Here is an 18,447-nt window from a genome sequence, read left to right on the forward strand (position 1 = left end):
GTAAATGCATAAAAGAGAAATCAAAAGCAAGGAAATGCATCTTACATTTGATATGTGAAAGTCTTTTAAATGAAACTGGGATAAAGCAGGAACCCTTTCAAAGATGTGACTTCCCCTACTTCAAAAAAGTGTATGTAACTGGAAAGTGACCTGTTAGAGAACAAGCTCTGTTGGGATGAATATATTTTCTCTCAACCAAAAATAGCTTGTAAAGGAGTTTATTTTTCTGAATAAGCTGCTAAAAGGAACATGTTTTCTCTTAAGGAGGTTAAATGTATTTGTTTAGTGGATTTCTGCTGAAGTTGTATGCCTAGTCCGTGAAGGAATACTTAAAAAATTATTTGTGATCTAGTAATGCCTCAGGTTTTGTTGAAATTTATGGGTTGATGTTACAAACTCTTCAGGGGTATGGAAAATACTTAATTCTGTACTACTGAAAGAGAGACCTCAGAGAGCAAGGAGAAAGGAGCTGGAGGGGTAACACTCTGCTGCAGCTGAGGGGAGCTGAGAAATACCATGTAAAGGCAGGAGGTAACAAATGTTTAACAGGTCCAGGCTATTGAACACCATAGTCCACATAGCATGAAGGATACTTTTGCAAGAGGGCTGGAGTCAGGATGAAACAGATTAAAAAAATTCCTGGAATGCCTGGCATGTCTCTGCTGAGGCACCAGGGTGTAAGGATCAAACAGTCCGGCAATTTTCCAACAATCCGGCCATTGCTGGTATATCTATAGAGAAAGGATGGGTTAAAAGCCAAGACTCTAACCATGAATGATCTCCTAGGATTAGTGTGTCATTGTAAAATGCTTTGGCAACTTCAGTACCTGCTCCTGAAATCTCAGAAACCTGAGAAGATTAATAGAGAAAATATAAAAATAGCATCTATCACAAAATGTGAAAAGTTCATTGATGAGAGCTTGAACAGAACCAATATAGGACAAGATAAACTGGTCAGAGTACTAAACTGAGACAATTAGGCCTTTTCTGCTTGAGACATATATTGTTTGATTCATAAAGAATAATGGTTAATATATTTTTGGCTTAAAGTACATAAATTCCTGTATTTTGAATCTGTGCATGTTTCCCAGCAGTGTGCAGAGAGAGGAAGGAGCAGGTGAAGGTATGAAATGTCTGTCTTCTTGGTTGATTAGCCTAGTGATAAATAATGCAGTTGCATTGCTTCCAATAATTTGAATATATATAATTTTTTTTATGTGGGTCTTTATGCCTTGAAAACCTAACCTAAAGGTCGTTTTTTATACCAACACTAGTAGATATAAACCACTGATAGCCAAACTATCCACCCTCAGTGGCCACTTCTGCAACAGTGAAGTCTGTTCAAGTTGGCTTTGAAGAGTTTCCTCTTCAGGAACAAGACTAGATGGGCCTTCAGCTTTTAAAAAAGGGTTTACGAGGCAGTTTTGCATGAGTTAGGGAAATACAGAGTGAAATTTGTCTAAAACTGAGTAAAGAAGCATTGGATTCCAGGTGCCTAATTCAGACCTGCGGTCATTAAAGGGTGAAAATAGGTTCCCTCTGCTCAGGATTTTCCTTTTGAGGAGCCCTGCAGAGTGGTGTCCTCACTGGCTCCTGCTGTGAGAAACCATCTCGGGGATTCGCCTGCTGCCATTCGTTGGAAATAGGTAGCTCTCAGATACCCCTATTTATGCTGCCTGAGGACTGTAGGCTGCTCTTGCCACCCGCTCTTTAGGAGTTCCCATGTGGCTTTCATTTTAAAATGTAAGCAAATTTCATCTCTCTCTTTAAAACAGTGTTTTGGGGTTTGGCTGTGAAAAATTTTGGTATTTCCAGAAAGGAAATAAAATGAATGCTAGAGGCCAAAAGATTGATCTCTGGCCTTTGGGTAAGGGAACTGGGACAGAGAAAGAGAGTAACTTTGTTGATTTAGTAATATTTGAGATTGACTGTCTTGCGGAACTTGGTGCAGTTTGTCTTCTTCATAAGAAATAGTAAAAGATGAAAAATCACTTTTAAAGCTAAAGTTTTAATTTTGAGTTTAACCACTGTAACTTTATCCTTTTAAAGAAGAATATTCCTGCTCTCAGGTTCCATGACCCACAAAGAAATTCAAAGTGACTAGCTCAGATGTAGACATCTTGCTCCTAGGCATCCAAAGTTCAGTAAGAAAATCCCCATTCTTCCTGATCTCTTTTAGATTTTTTGATCTTGTACTTCTGATGTTTTCCATTTTTCTTGATTTGTCAGCAAGGAGCCAAACAAGTAAATAGATAATGCTGGGTTATACCTGAAGTCAGTGCAGCTTTCATACTTAGGACACTAGGCTGTGCCCTTCTTTCTTTTTGAGGGTCATGATAGAGGCTGATTTCCCTTTAGACCCTTGTTCAGGTGTTTTATCTAAACAAACTGTATTATACTAGAATGACATCTGAGGGCAAGGAGAAGCTTCACGAGTATTGTGCTCTGCAGGCACTCTCTACCCCGCTCACTCAGCCCAAGGATGTCTCCATAGACTTCTCACCAGACAGGAGACTGTCTGCATGAAGTCTGGTTGCAACGAGCCACAGATGTACCAGGTGAGGTGCTGACCATCGAGAGGTATGGATAAACAGGCTTTTTAATCTTATTTGCTTATTTTGTTTGCTAGTATATACAGAGTCCTTGTGACATAGGCAATATAACAGTGAACAGGGGTGAATTTTAGCTACCTTTTATGCATAGAAGGTCTCTCACTAACCCATCTGCATAGATTTAACTGACTTAGGAGACTGCTTCTGCAGGGAATATCTTCAAGTTTGGGCCATTATTCTGCAAGTTTTGGTTGCTAACTTATCTCTGGCATTGCTCCAAGTATTTGATGGTTTGATGCAAGAAGCCTTGATTTAAATCATAATTATGAAAGCCTTTCAGAACACCTTGTAGTGCCTGTTACCAGCAGAGGATCTGTCCCCCAGGATGTAGTGAAGAATGAGGCAAAACACTGCCAAGCACCAGAAAAGCTTGATAAAGTTACAGAGATTACAGAAATCATGGTTTCCCTTCCCTTCCCTTCCCTTCCCTTCCCTTCCCTTCCCTTCCCTTCCCTTCCCTTCCCTTCCCTTCCCTTCCCTTCCCTTCCCTTCCCTTCCCTTCCCTTCCCTTCCCTTCCCTTCCCTTCCCTTCCCTTCCCTTCCCTTCCCTTCCCTTCCCTTCCCTTCCCTTCCCTTCCCTTCCCTTCCCTTCCCTTCCCTTCCCTTCCCTTCCCTTCCCTTCCCTTCCCTTCCCTTCCCTTCCCTTCCCTTCCCTTCCCTTCCCTTCCCTTCCCTTCCCTTCCCTTCCCTTCCCTTCCCTTCCCTTCCCTTCCCTTCCCTTCCCTTCCCTTCCCTTCCCTTCCCTTCCCTTCCCTTCCCTTCCCTTCCCTTCCCTTCCCTTCCCTTCCCTTTTTCTGTTAAACAAGGGGAGGCTGGAATTAACAGTGTAAAATCTTAATGAGTAGATTGTGCTGAGCAGTGTGGTTCACCTCCGTTATTCTTCCAGTCTCAAATGTTTACCAGCCAATCAGAGCATTCCTTAAAACCGGAGATTTATAGTGAAAAGTCAGCCCTAATTGAATTTCTTCATTAAGAACACCATCAAACAGATACAGAACACCTTACACCACCTTGTTTAAATTAGATTCATTTTTCTGATTAATTATTAAAAGGAAAGTTTAAAAAATCATAAAATCTTAAGTGCTATTAAAAATTGATTAGGAATGCATTTTTTCATTGACCCAGTTTGTATTTCTTTTAATTTTTTTTTTTGTCAAAGCTAATACATTTGAGTAGCTGCCTCAGACAGAAGTTTGTAATCATTTGGTCATCAGTCAATTAATCACAGCTTCATAAATATTGATCTCAGATTACATTTATTCTTCATTCTTGAAAGATAGTTTTTTATTAATTTAGGCTCAATCACATACATTGTGGTTTACACTGAAGTTATTTTTAAAAGTTGTATTAAAATTTAATTGGAGCAGCCAGCCAATGGTGCATCCACTGCACATTGTGCCACCTTTCGGCAGGTTTGTCACCTCCTCCTGGAAGGTCCTGAGTGCCCACGGGTCATCCTGTAGGGCTTGCTGACTGGCATCTGTCACCCATAAATCTCTTCATGTGGAAGATACACACCACTCATCCCAAGTAGGAGTAATTTGTGACTAAGTGTGGATTTTTCTGAGAGGAGTGAAGAGGGCTCTGATGTTTCTCTTCCCACCCTCAGCTGCCATATTCTGATTCCTGGTAGGCCATCACAGATGTTGGTGTCTTCCTGATTGTCATACAGCACTTGGCCGCCCCTTGGCCTCTGCCAGATCTCACAAGACACATTAGGGGTGTGTTTGTGAGTACCAAGGTTGAATGTTCCCAGCCCTGCTGCAGTCCTGTGATGGAGGTCTTACATGACCTTGTGACTCATTCTAGGATGATCAGGGTACCTGGGAGTGCTCTTGCAGGGACTGCTACTGCCTCTCTTCTGCCTAGGAAAAGATCCAGTACTTACTTTTGCAGAAGTTATGTCTGTAAACAGAAATTCTAGGAATTTTTGAAGTGAGATGCTGCAAGGAAGAGGAGGGACTCTTTGATCCCTAGCATTTGGAGGAAACACAGTCCTTCTCATAACATGTACATCAGACCTAGAGCAGTACTGAAGGGATGTAAGCAATCTTTATTGACATTTCTGGTCCAGTTGCACCTAATAATCTCCATCTTGACAATTAATTATCTTTTTCCGTGTGTGTTTTTGTGGTTATGCTTGATCTTGTAGTTTAAGAAACAGATATGGACATATCAGGGGTAAGAGCACACATCTGAAGAGTGACCTGAAGCATTCCCCATGCAGGATGCATCCTTTTCTATCCCATACTTCGTATTTTACTTTGAATGCTGTACTTCATGCTGAGAATGACAAATTTCTTGGTTGGCTTCTGCAGTACATTTGGTTCTATGCTCTGGTAGAAAAAACATGTCAAAGTCAACATTCCCTAAAATCTCACTTGTCTGAGGACTTTGGAGTAATGGGATCATGTAGCGACTGTTATCTTTTACAGCTCTGAAAAATTCTATGATTCATCTTTAATGTCTGACATCAAAACTAGTTGCCCATTGTTGTCACTCCAGAACTCTTATTTATTCTGGCACAGCTCTTCTGAGAGGCTCTGAAATACGGCTTCAAATCATGAGCAGCTGAGTGTCCTGGTGTGCTCTTCAACATCAGTGTGCAGTCATGCGGACCCCTGTTAGCATTCCTTATTTTTGCTGATGGAGAATGGATCATTTTTGTGGCTATCCATTTATCTAAAGTTGCAGAAAGCTGATGCAATTTCCAGAGTCCTATTCCCCAATCAAATATACCACTCATTTACCATAAAAAATTAAATCACACTATCAGACCCCTTCCTTTAAATGTCACACACAGTGCTTTTCTGCACGTTCAGAAAAGTCAGCCTGTAAGGATCATGTCAGATACATGTACAGAGAGCATTCAGATAACCTATTTGTTTTACAATTGGCTGTGAAGATTTAAGGTATTTTCACCTCTGAGCTGTTTGCTACTTCTATTGTTATCTGTTTGCTGCAAAGTCAGACTCATTTTTTGCTTTCATTATCCATGGACTATGAACATGCTGGACATAGTTTATTTTGCATTATGGCAAATCTAGAAGGGCATTGTCTACTATGGCATAGTCACTTCCAGCAGAGAAATGCCAGCAAGGGTATGCAATCAGGGACATGTTAAGTAGCTTGAGATGTAATCTTAAAACAATGCTTGTCTGTTTTCTGTATTGTGTAATCAGAAGTAGATTCTGAGGCCAGTTGCAGCTAATGTCTTCGAACAGGAGGGACGCCAAGGAGATCCAGTAAATATTTCACCCTCTGATCAATTCTTTGCAATAGTGTGATGGCTGGAAACAGATTATCCAAATTATCCAGTTTATCCAGTGATTTGACAGATGCTACGGTGAATTTGAGCAGTGTTTTATGTTGTACTGAGTTTGGTAATACCAGACAATCTTTCCTGGCAGAAAAAAAAGAAAAAGAAAAGCTGCAAAGCAATAGAGAGAGATAATTGTAACAGTGCCCCAACTCTTCCTGGCTTTTTGCTGCAGACACCTGTGAAATGGCCCAATTGGTTTTCCCACTGAAGTATTGTGTCACTAATTCACCACTCAACAACTTCAGCACTTCTGAGGATGAATATGGTAGTTGAATATAAGGTACTATCTTATGAAAACACTTATTTTTTAAAAATTTATTATTTTCCTGAACATGCAGAGTTCGTCTAGTTTAGATTATGCAAATCTGTGTATTTTAATGAAATTGTTTGAACTTCAGAATGATATAAGAGAAAAACAATGCATTTTCTGTGAGTATATGCAGTAGATATATGTTTCTTTCAATTTTGCATTATTTGGATTGAATTGATTCAACTCGGCTGATATTTGAAAACCTTTCTTGTTAAAAATGCAAATAAGTGTAATTTTGCATTTTGTTAATATATATATGGTTATTCTTGGCTTTAAATCAGAGGCCTCTGGAGTGAAGTGGCAACCAGGGCATTGTACATGGCTCCTTGCAGGACCAGGCATTTGCCAGAGAGATATAAAAAAATGCTATAGATGCAAATCAGTCCCAGATCTTTCCTTCTTGACTTATCTCTGAAATCCGTAATCCCAGTTTCTCCATCTCTTTATTGCAAGAATGTTTAGCAAAGATGTTCAGTATTCAAGTATTTTTTTTCTTGTCTGTCATTGTAATGTCACTGGATTAAAACAGAAATCTCCCACCCTGTTTTTAGTATTTTATAATAGCTTGTCAGATGTGACTTCACTGACTTCAGAGTGCTCCTGGGACACCACAGTTCAGGTAAATGTAGACTTTTCCTCTGAGGCAAATTTCAGGAAAAACATAGTCAAGAAATAGGCTGGTGTACAGATCTTAAATTGACAAGAGAAAGGCAGGGAAGGATGTAACATATATCCAGGAACTGCTGCAGTTTTATAAGCTTTGTGCTATTATTTTTCAAATTTATCCAGGGGGGTTATGTTTGGAAGTAAATGGAGAAAGAGAAGAGTAAAGAGAGAAGTAATTGGAATGAACAATGAATAGGTGGAGTGAGGGGCCAATGGGAAAACTGCAGAGATTCTGTGATGATGTTATCAATATCCATCAATTCTGGCTTGAGCGATGGCTGCAGCTGCTCTTGCCAGCTTTGCTCCTGTGGCTCCCCCCATCCCTCCGTGCTCATGGGGGTGAAGGAGGTGTTGTCCTGGTAGCTTTGAGAGGGATCTCCCTTGGTGTGTGTGCTCTCTCCAAGCAACTCATAAAGAGCCCCTCAAAGGGAGTGCAGGGTGCACAACTTCCATCTTGGCTGTCTGAAAAATAAGCAAGAATTATTTTTAGATTCCTCTTCACCCAACAAAAAGATGTAAGTATCTACATAGGAGCAGATCTCACCAACCATGACTGGGAGCCACTGCCAAGAAACAGAGCTTTCTAGGATATGAGACATCACATCTTCTGACAAACATCCTAAATAAATTTGATGAATTGCATTCTACAAGTGCCTAGTTTTAATCCAAGGCCTATAAAGGGTTGCTAGAGTGAGTTGGCCAGACATTGTAGATTTGTCTTAGGGCTGACAAGGTGAATCCCAAACTTTGTTATTAGAAAGCTGGGTGAAGAAACATCTGTTTCAATTTGATTCACAAAAAAAGCAAAGTCTGACCTGTAACTAATGATCTTGATTTCAGGGACATTTCTGTAATCATATCCTAAATGCAGCAGGTTTTAGATTCAGCTGTTTATTTTCTGGAGAGACACTAAGGCAGACTTGCTTACAATTTGGTTTTCCTGAAATGAACCAGAGTCTTGCTTACTGAAAAATCTATAAATGAACTGTTTTTCCAGATATACTGCACCAATAGTTTTATTTGTGAGAATTACTTGCTACAAAACATAATTTGAAAAGGATTGTACTCTGGCAATAAAATCTGTCTTTTGGAACTTTTTTGTACATAGTTTATTCACCTTTTTTTATCCTTCATTTTATCAAGTATTTTCTAGTATTCAGAGAAAGATCTTTGGTAACTTTAAAGAGTATAATGAATTTAGTTGAAGAATACATGAATTTGTTTAAAGTGTGCGTAGAAAAGCTGGACTGCTGTATCATCTGTGCTGAAATATATGGGTAACTAATTTGCTAAGTGCAATGAGGAAAAAACAAGGACTATTTATATCTGGCCTTGGTTTTGATTTACTTGTAAATGTTCATTGTAGAAAGTTAAGTAAGAACTTTGATTAAAAAAAAAATAAAATCCCAGCTTTCACTGGAATTGAAGACTGAGGAGGCAGCCTCCAGTGTCTGTACCTGAAGACCTCTATGCTCAGAGCTGCTACTGAGTTCAGTGGGAATTTTTCCTAAGTACAAAGAGATGAACAGGGACTAAGAGTAGGAGCAGAGGCATTGTTGCAGTTTCACCTGAAAATTAAGCTATAAAATGTTGTAGGTTTATTTTTGTTTGGTTGGTTGTGTGTTTTCATTTTTTTTAATGTAATAGACTACAGGTATTTTAGATTCAAATTGTACACCTTTAAGCTGAAAGGAGAACTGCACTTAATAACTGATAACTTAATAGCACATCTAAATGTGTTTTAAAATACTTCAATTTACCTATTAAGACCAAATAGACTGTCTGTTAATTTGACAGAATATCCATGTTCCCTGAACTTAGGGCTATAAAAATTGTTCATCTGCTCAGTCACAGGCCATTTAATTTTGGATGCATCATTGCCAGTTGGTTACAGTAATTAGCATTCTCTCTATTGTAGCAGCTTCCCTGAAGCTATGCTAAGTAGGGTTACACTTCTGTATGGAAACATAAGCAGCCTTGTGCAAATGAGCCCGGCCACCCATCTTAGAGACAGACGCCCTAGCTACAGCTTCTTGGCTCAGGGTGCCCTATATGCCCACCTGCAGATCTTATTTACTGGTTATTAATGACATGAAGTGTAGGCAGCTGTGAAAGGCACAGCATGGCAGCTTAAAGCCTCTGCTCCAAACTATTCTCTCAGCCTTGTCATTTCTTTGAGTGACACCTAATTTCCTTCTTATTTTTTTAATCTTCCCCTTTATACTCTCTTTTAATGAAGTTATAGGACAGAAATAAATTCTCTGGGTGTAAATTGTGTATATATATATATATATAAACAAACCTGTGAACTGAGGCATAGCATTTGCTAACACAGTTACTGCCTAGTTAAAATGTGGGTTCTTGGATAAAAATGTTTTGATAAATCCTTTGTTATTATGAACATATGCTGCAAATATTTTGGTTCAGTTTTTCCATATCTCCTAGTGCCTAAAGTAGTGTTTTTATTGTATTTTAAATGGAGACACCAACTGCCAGCACCAGATTATGAGTAGTGCTGAAATTGTTCTTTTGTAAGGGCTAGAATACAATTGCTAAAACCATAAATAAATTAAAAAGAAGTTAAGATTTTTTGCCAGTTGTTCTGCAGCTAATGTGCATTTTCTTGTTCTGTATGAATTGTCTACGCTTTCTTTTGGTTTCCTGGGAAACAAGTGAGGGGTGGTATGTACTGCAAGATGTACTCTAAGAATAATTCTTTCCATTTAATCCACTCTGATTTTTACTTCTTAATATACTGGAAGGTAACTAATATTTAATACCATGAAATGTATCTGTGCATGTTTAATGATTCAATTAATCAGAGAGAAACCTTCTTTATAATTAAATATGGATAGGCTATAGTCTTTTCTTCTCATTGACTGATGCTTCTGAGAATAAGGGATAAGAATAATTTCATACCATTATTCTGTGTGCCTTTTATTAGAACTCTGAACTGTTTGGGTGTAAAATCAAGGATAGAAGTACATTTTTTTAGACTTATGCACTCTGCAGTTTCTGTATTCCATAAAAGTCTAATCATATGAATTTAGATACCAATACCATGAAGACTTACATTTGTTTAAGCACAAGAGATGTTCAACTGATGCTAATGTGATTACTCACATTAAGTTTAAAGACTGTGCTAGAGCCTTTGTAGCACTGTCTTGTTCAATTTCTGGAAGAGGCCTGATGTGAGCTTGGAAAGATTGTATATGTTTGCTCTGTAATTCTTGGTTTGAGGGTGACTGTGACCCACAGCACGTTTCCTTATAAGCCATTTTATTAATCTGGCCATGGACACTTTTTGACTTGATTACTTAGAGAAAGGTGACAAACCCCAGCATAACTTATGCTTCCACACTTCTATACAAAATTCTAGAAATATAGGCTAAAAAAAGCCAAAAAAAGCTAATATAGGCTAAAAAAAAGCCAACTGTCAACACAGTAAGTAGATGGAGGAATCTATTGGGAAGTTAATAAAATAATGATGTATATGCAGGCAGATATAAATATAGAAATGGAGATTTCCTGCTTCTTGATTTTGTATAAATTTTTGGATATTTTTATTTAATGATTTATACAAAGCCTCAAGCTGTAGCAACTGGATGCTGTTTACAAAAGTTAAAGCATAAGTTATATGCACAGCCTACAATGGGCTTCATTAAATGACCACTTATGCTGCCAAAGGTACCATATGGTAATAGCCATGTTGTGAGACCACTTTTCAAGTTTGTCACTGCTCATATTTCACATGGTAATTTTTTTCCAACATATGTACCTACCTTTTTAATAAGAGGATATTTTTCATTATCATTTTAACAGGGAAATAATTAGCAAAAATATCAAATGCCAGAATTTTCCCTTATAGGTAGGCTAAGTTGACAATGGGTAGTGGGTGCCTAGTCTAAAGAATAAAGAAGTGATTATACTATACCTATAGCACTTCAGTCAAGAAAGACTCATTGATTTGTTTGTAGGGTGACCGCAAACAAGAAAAAATAGTGTTTTGCTCAGTTAGGGTCCAGGCGTCTGGTGTATATTATCTGAATGTTTCTGTTGAGACTTTAGAAACTGCGGACAAAACCCTGGCATCCATGAAATATCACTGAGACTAGGTTTTCTTTCTTAGGGGGAGTAGCATGCTGCATTCAGGTGTTCATTAGGAAGGTGATATTCATTGAAAAGAAAACCAATAATCTTCTCTGGAAAAATAATCCAGTCAGTATATAAGTAGGAACTGATACCAGCTATCACATTTGGAACATCTTTGTGCCGCTGATTTTAGAGATCCGTGCTCAAGGATTAAAGCACCCCTTCCTTGCTGATGTCCCAGTTTCCTTGACTGGAGTGAACAACTGAAAGAATGTTGTGCCATTGGAGAGCAAAAGACTGTTGATTGTGAGCAAATGTGTCTCAGATAAGGAAACCAACATCTACACCTGTCCTGAAGGAAGTTTATATATACAAACTGCAGAATGATCTAGCAAGGAATTTTATCAACCTTTGTTTAGTGTAGGTGCAGAGTCAGCAGGTAGCAAAACCTCTCAATAAGCTGTGCTCCTCATCTGCAGATGAATGACGGTAAAAGGTTTGTACTGTGCTAAGCAGTCACACATTGGGAAAGAGTTTAAGTCAAGTTATTTTCAGGGAATTCACTATTTTATAGTGTTTTAAGCAACATTATTTACAGTATGTTCGAAACTTCTCCCCTTGTGAGGTCACCTTCAGTAGCTCTTTTGTGAATGTGTATCATTACATACTCTTGAACTATATCACCTCATCACACTACAGTGTAAAAAATGTGTGAAATATTTCCTTGAAAAGCCATGGTTCTCCCTCTCTTAAAACTCTCATTTCTAGCATGAGCAAGTTGGGACATGGTGCTTAAAAGCCTAACATTTTTATGCACAAAAAATGTTGCTAAGATGAATTTTTCACCTTTGACTCATGGACATTTGCTATTGTGGTACAAGTCCACTTCTGGTGAAACTTTTTTTAAAGGCAAATATGACCTGATTGACTATTGCCTATCACATGGTTATACAAGATAATACTGCCATATATGTGACATAGGGGATACAAATACCTTTTGTTCATGAATATGAAATGAAATGTGAAGAGTAATCAAGCTAATTTCTGTCTGGGTCCCAACCTCAGGGTACTCTTGCTCAAGGTTCTCAGAAAAAAAAAAAATGGAATTGTAGGTAATTTGGTACAGTGGAGAGAGAAAAACAGTTGAGATCCAATATTTGGTAACATTGACTGTGAGATCTTTTGGACTGTGGAACAGTTCCAGAAAAAAGTCTAACTACTAGGTTTCAGGGTGCTGCACTTGGGTCACAATCCTGCAGCACTACAGGATTTGGGGAAAGTGACTGGCCATCTCTCTGACAGAAAAAGACCTGGGGGCCCTGACTGACAGCTGTCTGAACATGACCCTTCAGTGTGCTCAGGTGGCTGAGAAGGCCAGTGGCATCCAGGACTGTATCAGCAAGAGTGTGGCCAGCAGGGCCAGGGCAGGGATTGTCCCCCGCTGCTCAGTACTGCTGAGGCCACACCTTGCATGTGTCCAGTTCTGGGTCCCTCACTGCAAATAAGACGGAGAGGCACTGAAGCATGTCCAGAGAAGGGCAGTGGAGCTGATAAAAGGTCCTGGAGCACAAGACCAATGAGGAGCAGCTGAGAGAGCTGGCATTGTTTAGCCTGGAGGAATAGGAGCTTCAAGGGTTACATCACTCTCTAAAGCTCCTGAAGGGAGGTTGCAGTGAGGTGGGGGTTGGTCTCCTCTACCAGGTGACAAAGGGCAGCTCAACAGGAAACAGCCTCAAGTTATGTCTTAGATTGGACATTTCTTCAATGAAAAGGTTGGAACAGGCTGTCCAGGGAAGTGGTTGAGTTACCTGAAGGTATTTAAAAGATGTGTAGATGTGGCATTTAGGGGCATGGTTTAGTGGTGCTCTCAGCAGTGCTGGGTTAATAGTTGGACTTGAAGATCTTAATGGTCTTTGTGAACCTAAATGATTCAATGATTCTATGATTATAGTTTGGATCCAACTACATCCTGCCTGGGCAGCAGTCTGGGATTCCTTATATTGAACTGAAAGTAATAATTGCAGCATAAAAACGTGTGAGACTGCTGCATGCAGTGGCCTAGTGCTCCCAGTGTGTAGTTGAGATACAGCCGGAATATATCCCTGGACTTTAATAATGGACAATGCTATTATGGGTAGTGATTTCTTGCTGTAAGTTCTGGCTTAAGCAGTGTAAGGGCAAACAACCTGAGCATGCTTTTTTCTGTGGCTCCAACTCCCTTATGCTACTTGCTGTCTTTGCACACTGCTTTGTAAGGGGTTCTAAAGCATGGAATTTGAAATTGAAACCCCTTACACTTTCTTGTGTACAACATGAATCCCAGTGACTCTTAGTTCTGGCATTTTCCTGGTAGCAAAACTTAACACATATTTTGAACTTGATACGTCAACCTTTGAATTTGGAATTAATGATCTTTGTATGAAGGATTTTAATTCAGTGTTGGTTACCACAGGGTTCCCCAAGTCTCTTTCTGGATGTAACTCTGTAGCCATGGTTTCCTAACTTTTGCTCTACCATAGGACCACTGTTCCATACACCATAGAACAGCCCTGATTTGAATTCCTGGTTTCTGCAAACTTGGGTTTGGGATGCTGTAAATACAGCTGTTTGGACCAGCCTTCTGTGCCACTATAAATTAGTTTATTAATAACTTACCTAGGACCTGTCACTGTTTTTGTTGTATCTCTCAAACAAAGTAGTAAATTGGCTCCATGTTGTTCCACTCCCAATCTGACATCTTTTATTTTTGAGTTATGGTTGTGTGAGTTGCATTCCTACGTTTCCTGTTTGGAAAGACTTATATTTCCATTCCTGTGGAATGTTATTAGTTTTGGCCCTCCAGTGAATGACATTTCCATCACTGGCTTCTCCCCTGCTTTTGAGTCTACAGAAGTAAATTAGACTTGCCCCCTAGAGCTTTCTGAGACAAAGGTAATCTTCTGGTATATTTCAAAGTGTGGTTCTTGTATCTGATGGAAGGCTTTAGTTGTGACAGCAAAACAAATAGTGAATAAATATGCTTTTAGCCTTGTAAGTGGATGTCAAGGAAAACAACTAAGAAGCAAAATCACCTGTGATGGCACTGTCCCTTTCATTTTTACTGGAAGACAGGGAATCAGAGAAGGGAAAACTCTGGAAGCAAAAGAGAGAGCTGAGCATCTGTAAAGACCTGCATCTGTGTTAACAGCTTGCCAAGGAAACCAATGAATGTACATTAATCTGAATTATCACAGTCAGTTTTCCTTTTGCAACCAGCTCAATCACAGCATCACAATCTCATTCTTGAACTGGAGGTCAACTGAGCACAGCATGCTGACAGCATTAGGAAACCCAGAGAAGGAGAGAATAAAATTTACTGGTACTAGACAATTCGGAAACAGAAAAGATGGTGAGACCTGACACAGTTTTCTTTTCACCTAGGTATTAACATCATGATCCTGAATTCTTCAATTGTCTGATTTCTCTTTTTTCCAAAGAAGAACCTCTGCATCTTTGGAGTGTTTCTCCTTTGTCAGTTTTTCCTGGCAATTAATGTTTATTTTCTTCTTTATATGAGGGGTTCTTTTAAAATCCTATCACTAACTTTGGAGTAGCAACTCACAAATCCCATCTTCCTAGTCATGTGTGTGAATGGTTCTCATGAGAGGTGAGACCTGGTTAGCACAACCTGGGTATTGCAGCCAGACAAACATTCCCACTGTGGCAAAATTTGTAAAGAAGCAACTGCTCACATGCACATCACCAGTCAGACAAAGATCAACCCAAGTTTTGGGATAGATGGCATCTGTGACCACCACCAACCATTGAACTGTCTCCCCATCTCTCCACCCCTTCAAATATGCCTCTGTGGATACCTGGAACTTCCACTGTAAGATAAGATACCACAGACAACATAAAGGTGATACAATTGTCTGAGTGGTATCTCAGACCTAGGGGGAGGATAAAAAACTCGGGGAGAAGAATGCATTACTGATAACGGACACAGAGAATGCAGAATTTATGGGTCACAAGGAAAGTCAATTCAGCAACTGTGCTGGAATCAGATCAGAATGGGTAAAAGGTAAGTCCAGCAGGGGGAGACCATGATCACCAGCTCTCAATCCACCTACCCAAGAAACCCACCAACTCAAAAGAAGAGAAAGACTGAACATGCAAACTGATTAGCATTAGAGTCAAGGAAATCATTTCACCAATAGTGTGAGATAATTGTGTAGGCAATGGGCATTAATTTCTTTGTTTGCTAAAATGTATAAATAGTGAAATTTTTTGAACAACCTTGGGATCCTCCGCCACTGAGAAGCACAGAGTGAAGAAGAACCCTTGGAACGCTGCTGGATCCACGTGTGGTGACTATCTTCTGTTTAACCTGTCTGTCTCTCCCTGTCTCCTATCTATTCTACTTCTTTCTCTCTACATCCCATTCATGGTTAACTTAAATCCGTACTATTGGCCTATGGCCGACTTGAGCCTATGGTCTTGTTTGCAGCTTGTTTTGGGCAGAGGCATCTCACCATAGTTGTATCTAAACGAGAGACAAATTCCAGATTTCATCCAAAGCAAAAATAGCTGGCTAAGATAAATGGTTTAGACCAGTCTCTGAAATCCCACTGGGTGACAAAAGTAAGAGAAAGCTAGTTTGCAAAAACCCCACTTGTATTATTACTATCAAGACAAAACAGTGGAATTATGCCATTTGGAGGTTATGGGAGGGCTAAACTTGTTGAAATACATTTTCTCCCAGACTGTGTTTTTTTGTGGTTATTGACTCTGGCCTCCTGTTCTACTCCTAATGCTTATCAACCAAAATACTTACTGCCATGCCTAAGATCAATGAGTACTTCTAGTTGAAGGATAATACAAACACATGTATGTTCAAATTTTATGGGTTTTTGGGCTGGATTCATAAAACTGTATCAGATCATTTATTGATATAAACAATTTTTTAAAGTTAGCATATATTCAAGGTACATTTTGTGGAAACTTGGTTTTTTTTCTTTTATTTCACAGTGACATATCATATCAAACTTTATTTATTATTAGGTGATTGAACCAGCAAATAAAGCATGAATGCTTTGCAGAGATTGTAACCCAGTTATAGACTACTTTTTTGAACTACATACAGTAGCTTTGCAGGATGATAACTATTTTTAATGTGTTTATAGAGGTCTCACTAACCTGAAAAAATCCATTACATTTATTTTGAATATGAACAAATTGTGTTAGTACTATATCTGTACTGGTGTCATTGGAAATCTTTCTGCCCATGGTTCTGGCCCATGGTGAGTTGTGCTTTCTCAAACTGCTCCTGGGGATGATATGGGAGCTTATGAAGGACATCTCTGACTCCCAGCAGGCAGCTTGGATAAGAAGGCCATCCTATTACAGTGAATCGTGGGTTTGGGCTTAAACATGGTCACCTAGTTTGTGTGGTGGAGGCTGACCACAGTGCAGGTGGGTGCACCAGGGAGTAGCTGATTTACTGATGGACCTGGGGCTTTGCAGCAGTAAGCAGTTAACACAAGCCAGAAAACAGAGAAGGAAAACCTCCCTAAAATGATATTCATTGTTGTAAGAGCACGGATAAATACACACATGAATCTGGTGGCAAGGTTATATACTTAGTCACAGTGATTGTAACCAGGCTTCCAACTCATTCTATGGTTATAAGTGCAGTTTATTTGTTCATTTTTACTACCAAGTGCTATTACAGATGACAACATGCAAAGAGATATTTTAGAAACCTAGGTACCAAGCTGCACTACACGAAAAGTTCTCCTAATAATGAGTGTCTTGGACTCCAAAAGCCCCTTCTTCCTGGACTTTCATGTTCTTCAGTTTCAGTGGTATTGTGAGGGAATATTGTTCAAGTCTGTCTAAATGCACTTTGGCTGTGATCCCTTTTTCTCTTGCGTTCATGTGTAATATTCTTTACACTGTTTAATCTTGGTCCAGTAGTTTCAATATATATTTGATTTTTTTTTTAATTTTCTCCTCATCTGAAATTTTTCGGTGTCTTCAGTTAAGCTCCACATGGCTGGCAGACTTAATGAAGGACCTCATTCTTGTGGCAGACAGACAGGGTCTCTCACAAGCCCACCCAGTGTGAGTAATGAATTCCACTTTCAGACAACAAATTGAACTCTTTAACTTGCTACTATACATACCCCTCAAGAGCAGTTATTGAGCTAAACATGTTCTTCTTACTTCTAAATGGCTTTAACATAGGAGGCAAAGGCGATTAAAACAGATTTTGTAGAATTGAACAACCCTCCCCATATCTGCACATGGGTAAGCAGGTGAAAAGTACTTTTAAATTAACAGGCTTGTTATTGTTCATTCCATAAACAAAAACTGTGTGGGTTAACAGGGAGCAAGAAGGAAGCAGTGAGATGGTGACTGCATTAAAAATTCTCCTGCTTGCAGCAGCTTCTGTCTCTGGGTGTCTCCCACGCATGTGTCTTCTGAGCCTGGAGTATCTCTATTCTATTAACTTGCCACAGTCATTTTCACTCTGCTTACATAATGGTTTATGGTTACACCATAAAACCTGTCCAAAATATGTTAGATTAATAAATATACTATATCTCTGTGGTGGATGGTATATTCTGAATTTGTTCAGGCAGGAGGTATGACATTTTCAGTTTGAATACTGGTTTTAAAGATCATCTGTCTTGAGCACAATCTGTAAAATCCATGATTTTATTGTGAAATGAAATGCTATACATTCAAGTGGGAATATGTCCTCTGGTAGGAAAAGAAAGTAAAAGGAAATCTTGTTTTGTTGTTAATTAGAATTAAAATGGTAAATAGCTCTTTGTCCTACTTTGACAACTGTGTTTTGAAAATGCAATCTCTAACTCTTGACTGATCCACACAGATTTTTTTCTTTCTTTAGAAATGGCTATTTTTAACGTTTTAGAAATCTATCACAACATGGGACTTGTTTTGAGCTCTGTAGTGCTGGTGTTTCTCTTACTTCTGTTTAAATGAAATCAGAAGAAAGGCCTTGGGTTCTTGGGCGCAAATTGAGTTTGTACTGAAGGGCAAAAGCATACATTAGGTCTTTGATCTTTTACATGTCTTCCAACTACCTTTTCCATTTTTTTTGTTTTAAAGCCAAGCTTCTTTTTCCTTGGAAACTTTGCTGAGCCAATTGCATGCCTTTCACAGCGATGGGCATTTACTTCCCAATTAGTCCCACTGAGCCAGCAGGACTATTTGCCTGAGAGCCCTCATCACCATGAAAAAACCCCAACCACCCAACACAAAACAATGAGATCACAATCTGGCCCTTTGCAATTAGCTCAGCACTGTCAGGGTTTCACTTTCCTGCTTAAATCCCATAATGAGGAGCCATCAGAAGAGAAGGTAAATAAAGCTGTCATGCATATTGACAGTAATACAATATCACTGCTCATTTTTTCTCCCAAAGTTAAAATTGCAGA

The sequence above is a fragment of the Prinia subflava genome, chromosome 3, assembly GCF_021018805.1.
Source record: "Prinia subflava isolate CZ2003 ecotype Zambia chromosome 3, Cam_Psub_1.2, whole genome shotgun sequence".
NCBI classification, from domain to species: Eukaryota; Metazoa; Chordata; class Aves; order Passeriformes; family Cisticolidae; genus Prinia; species Prinia subflava.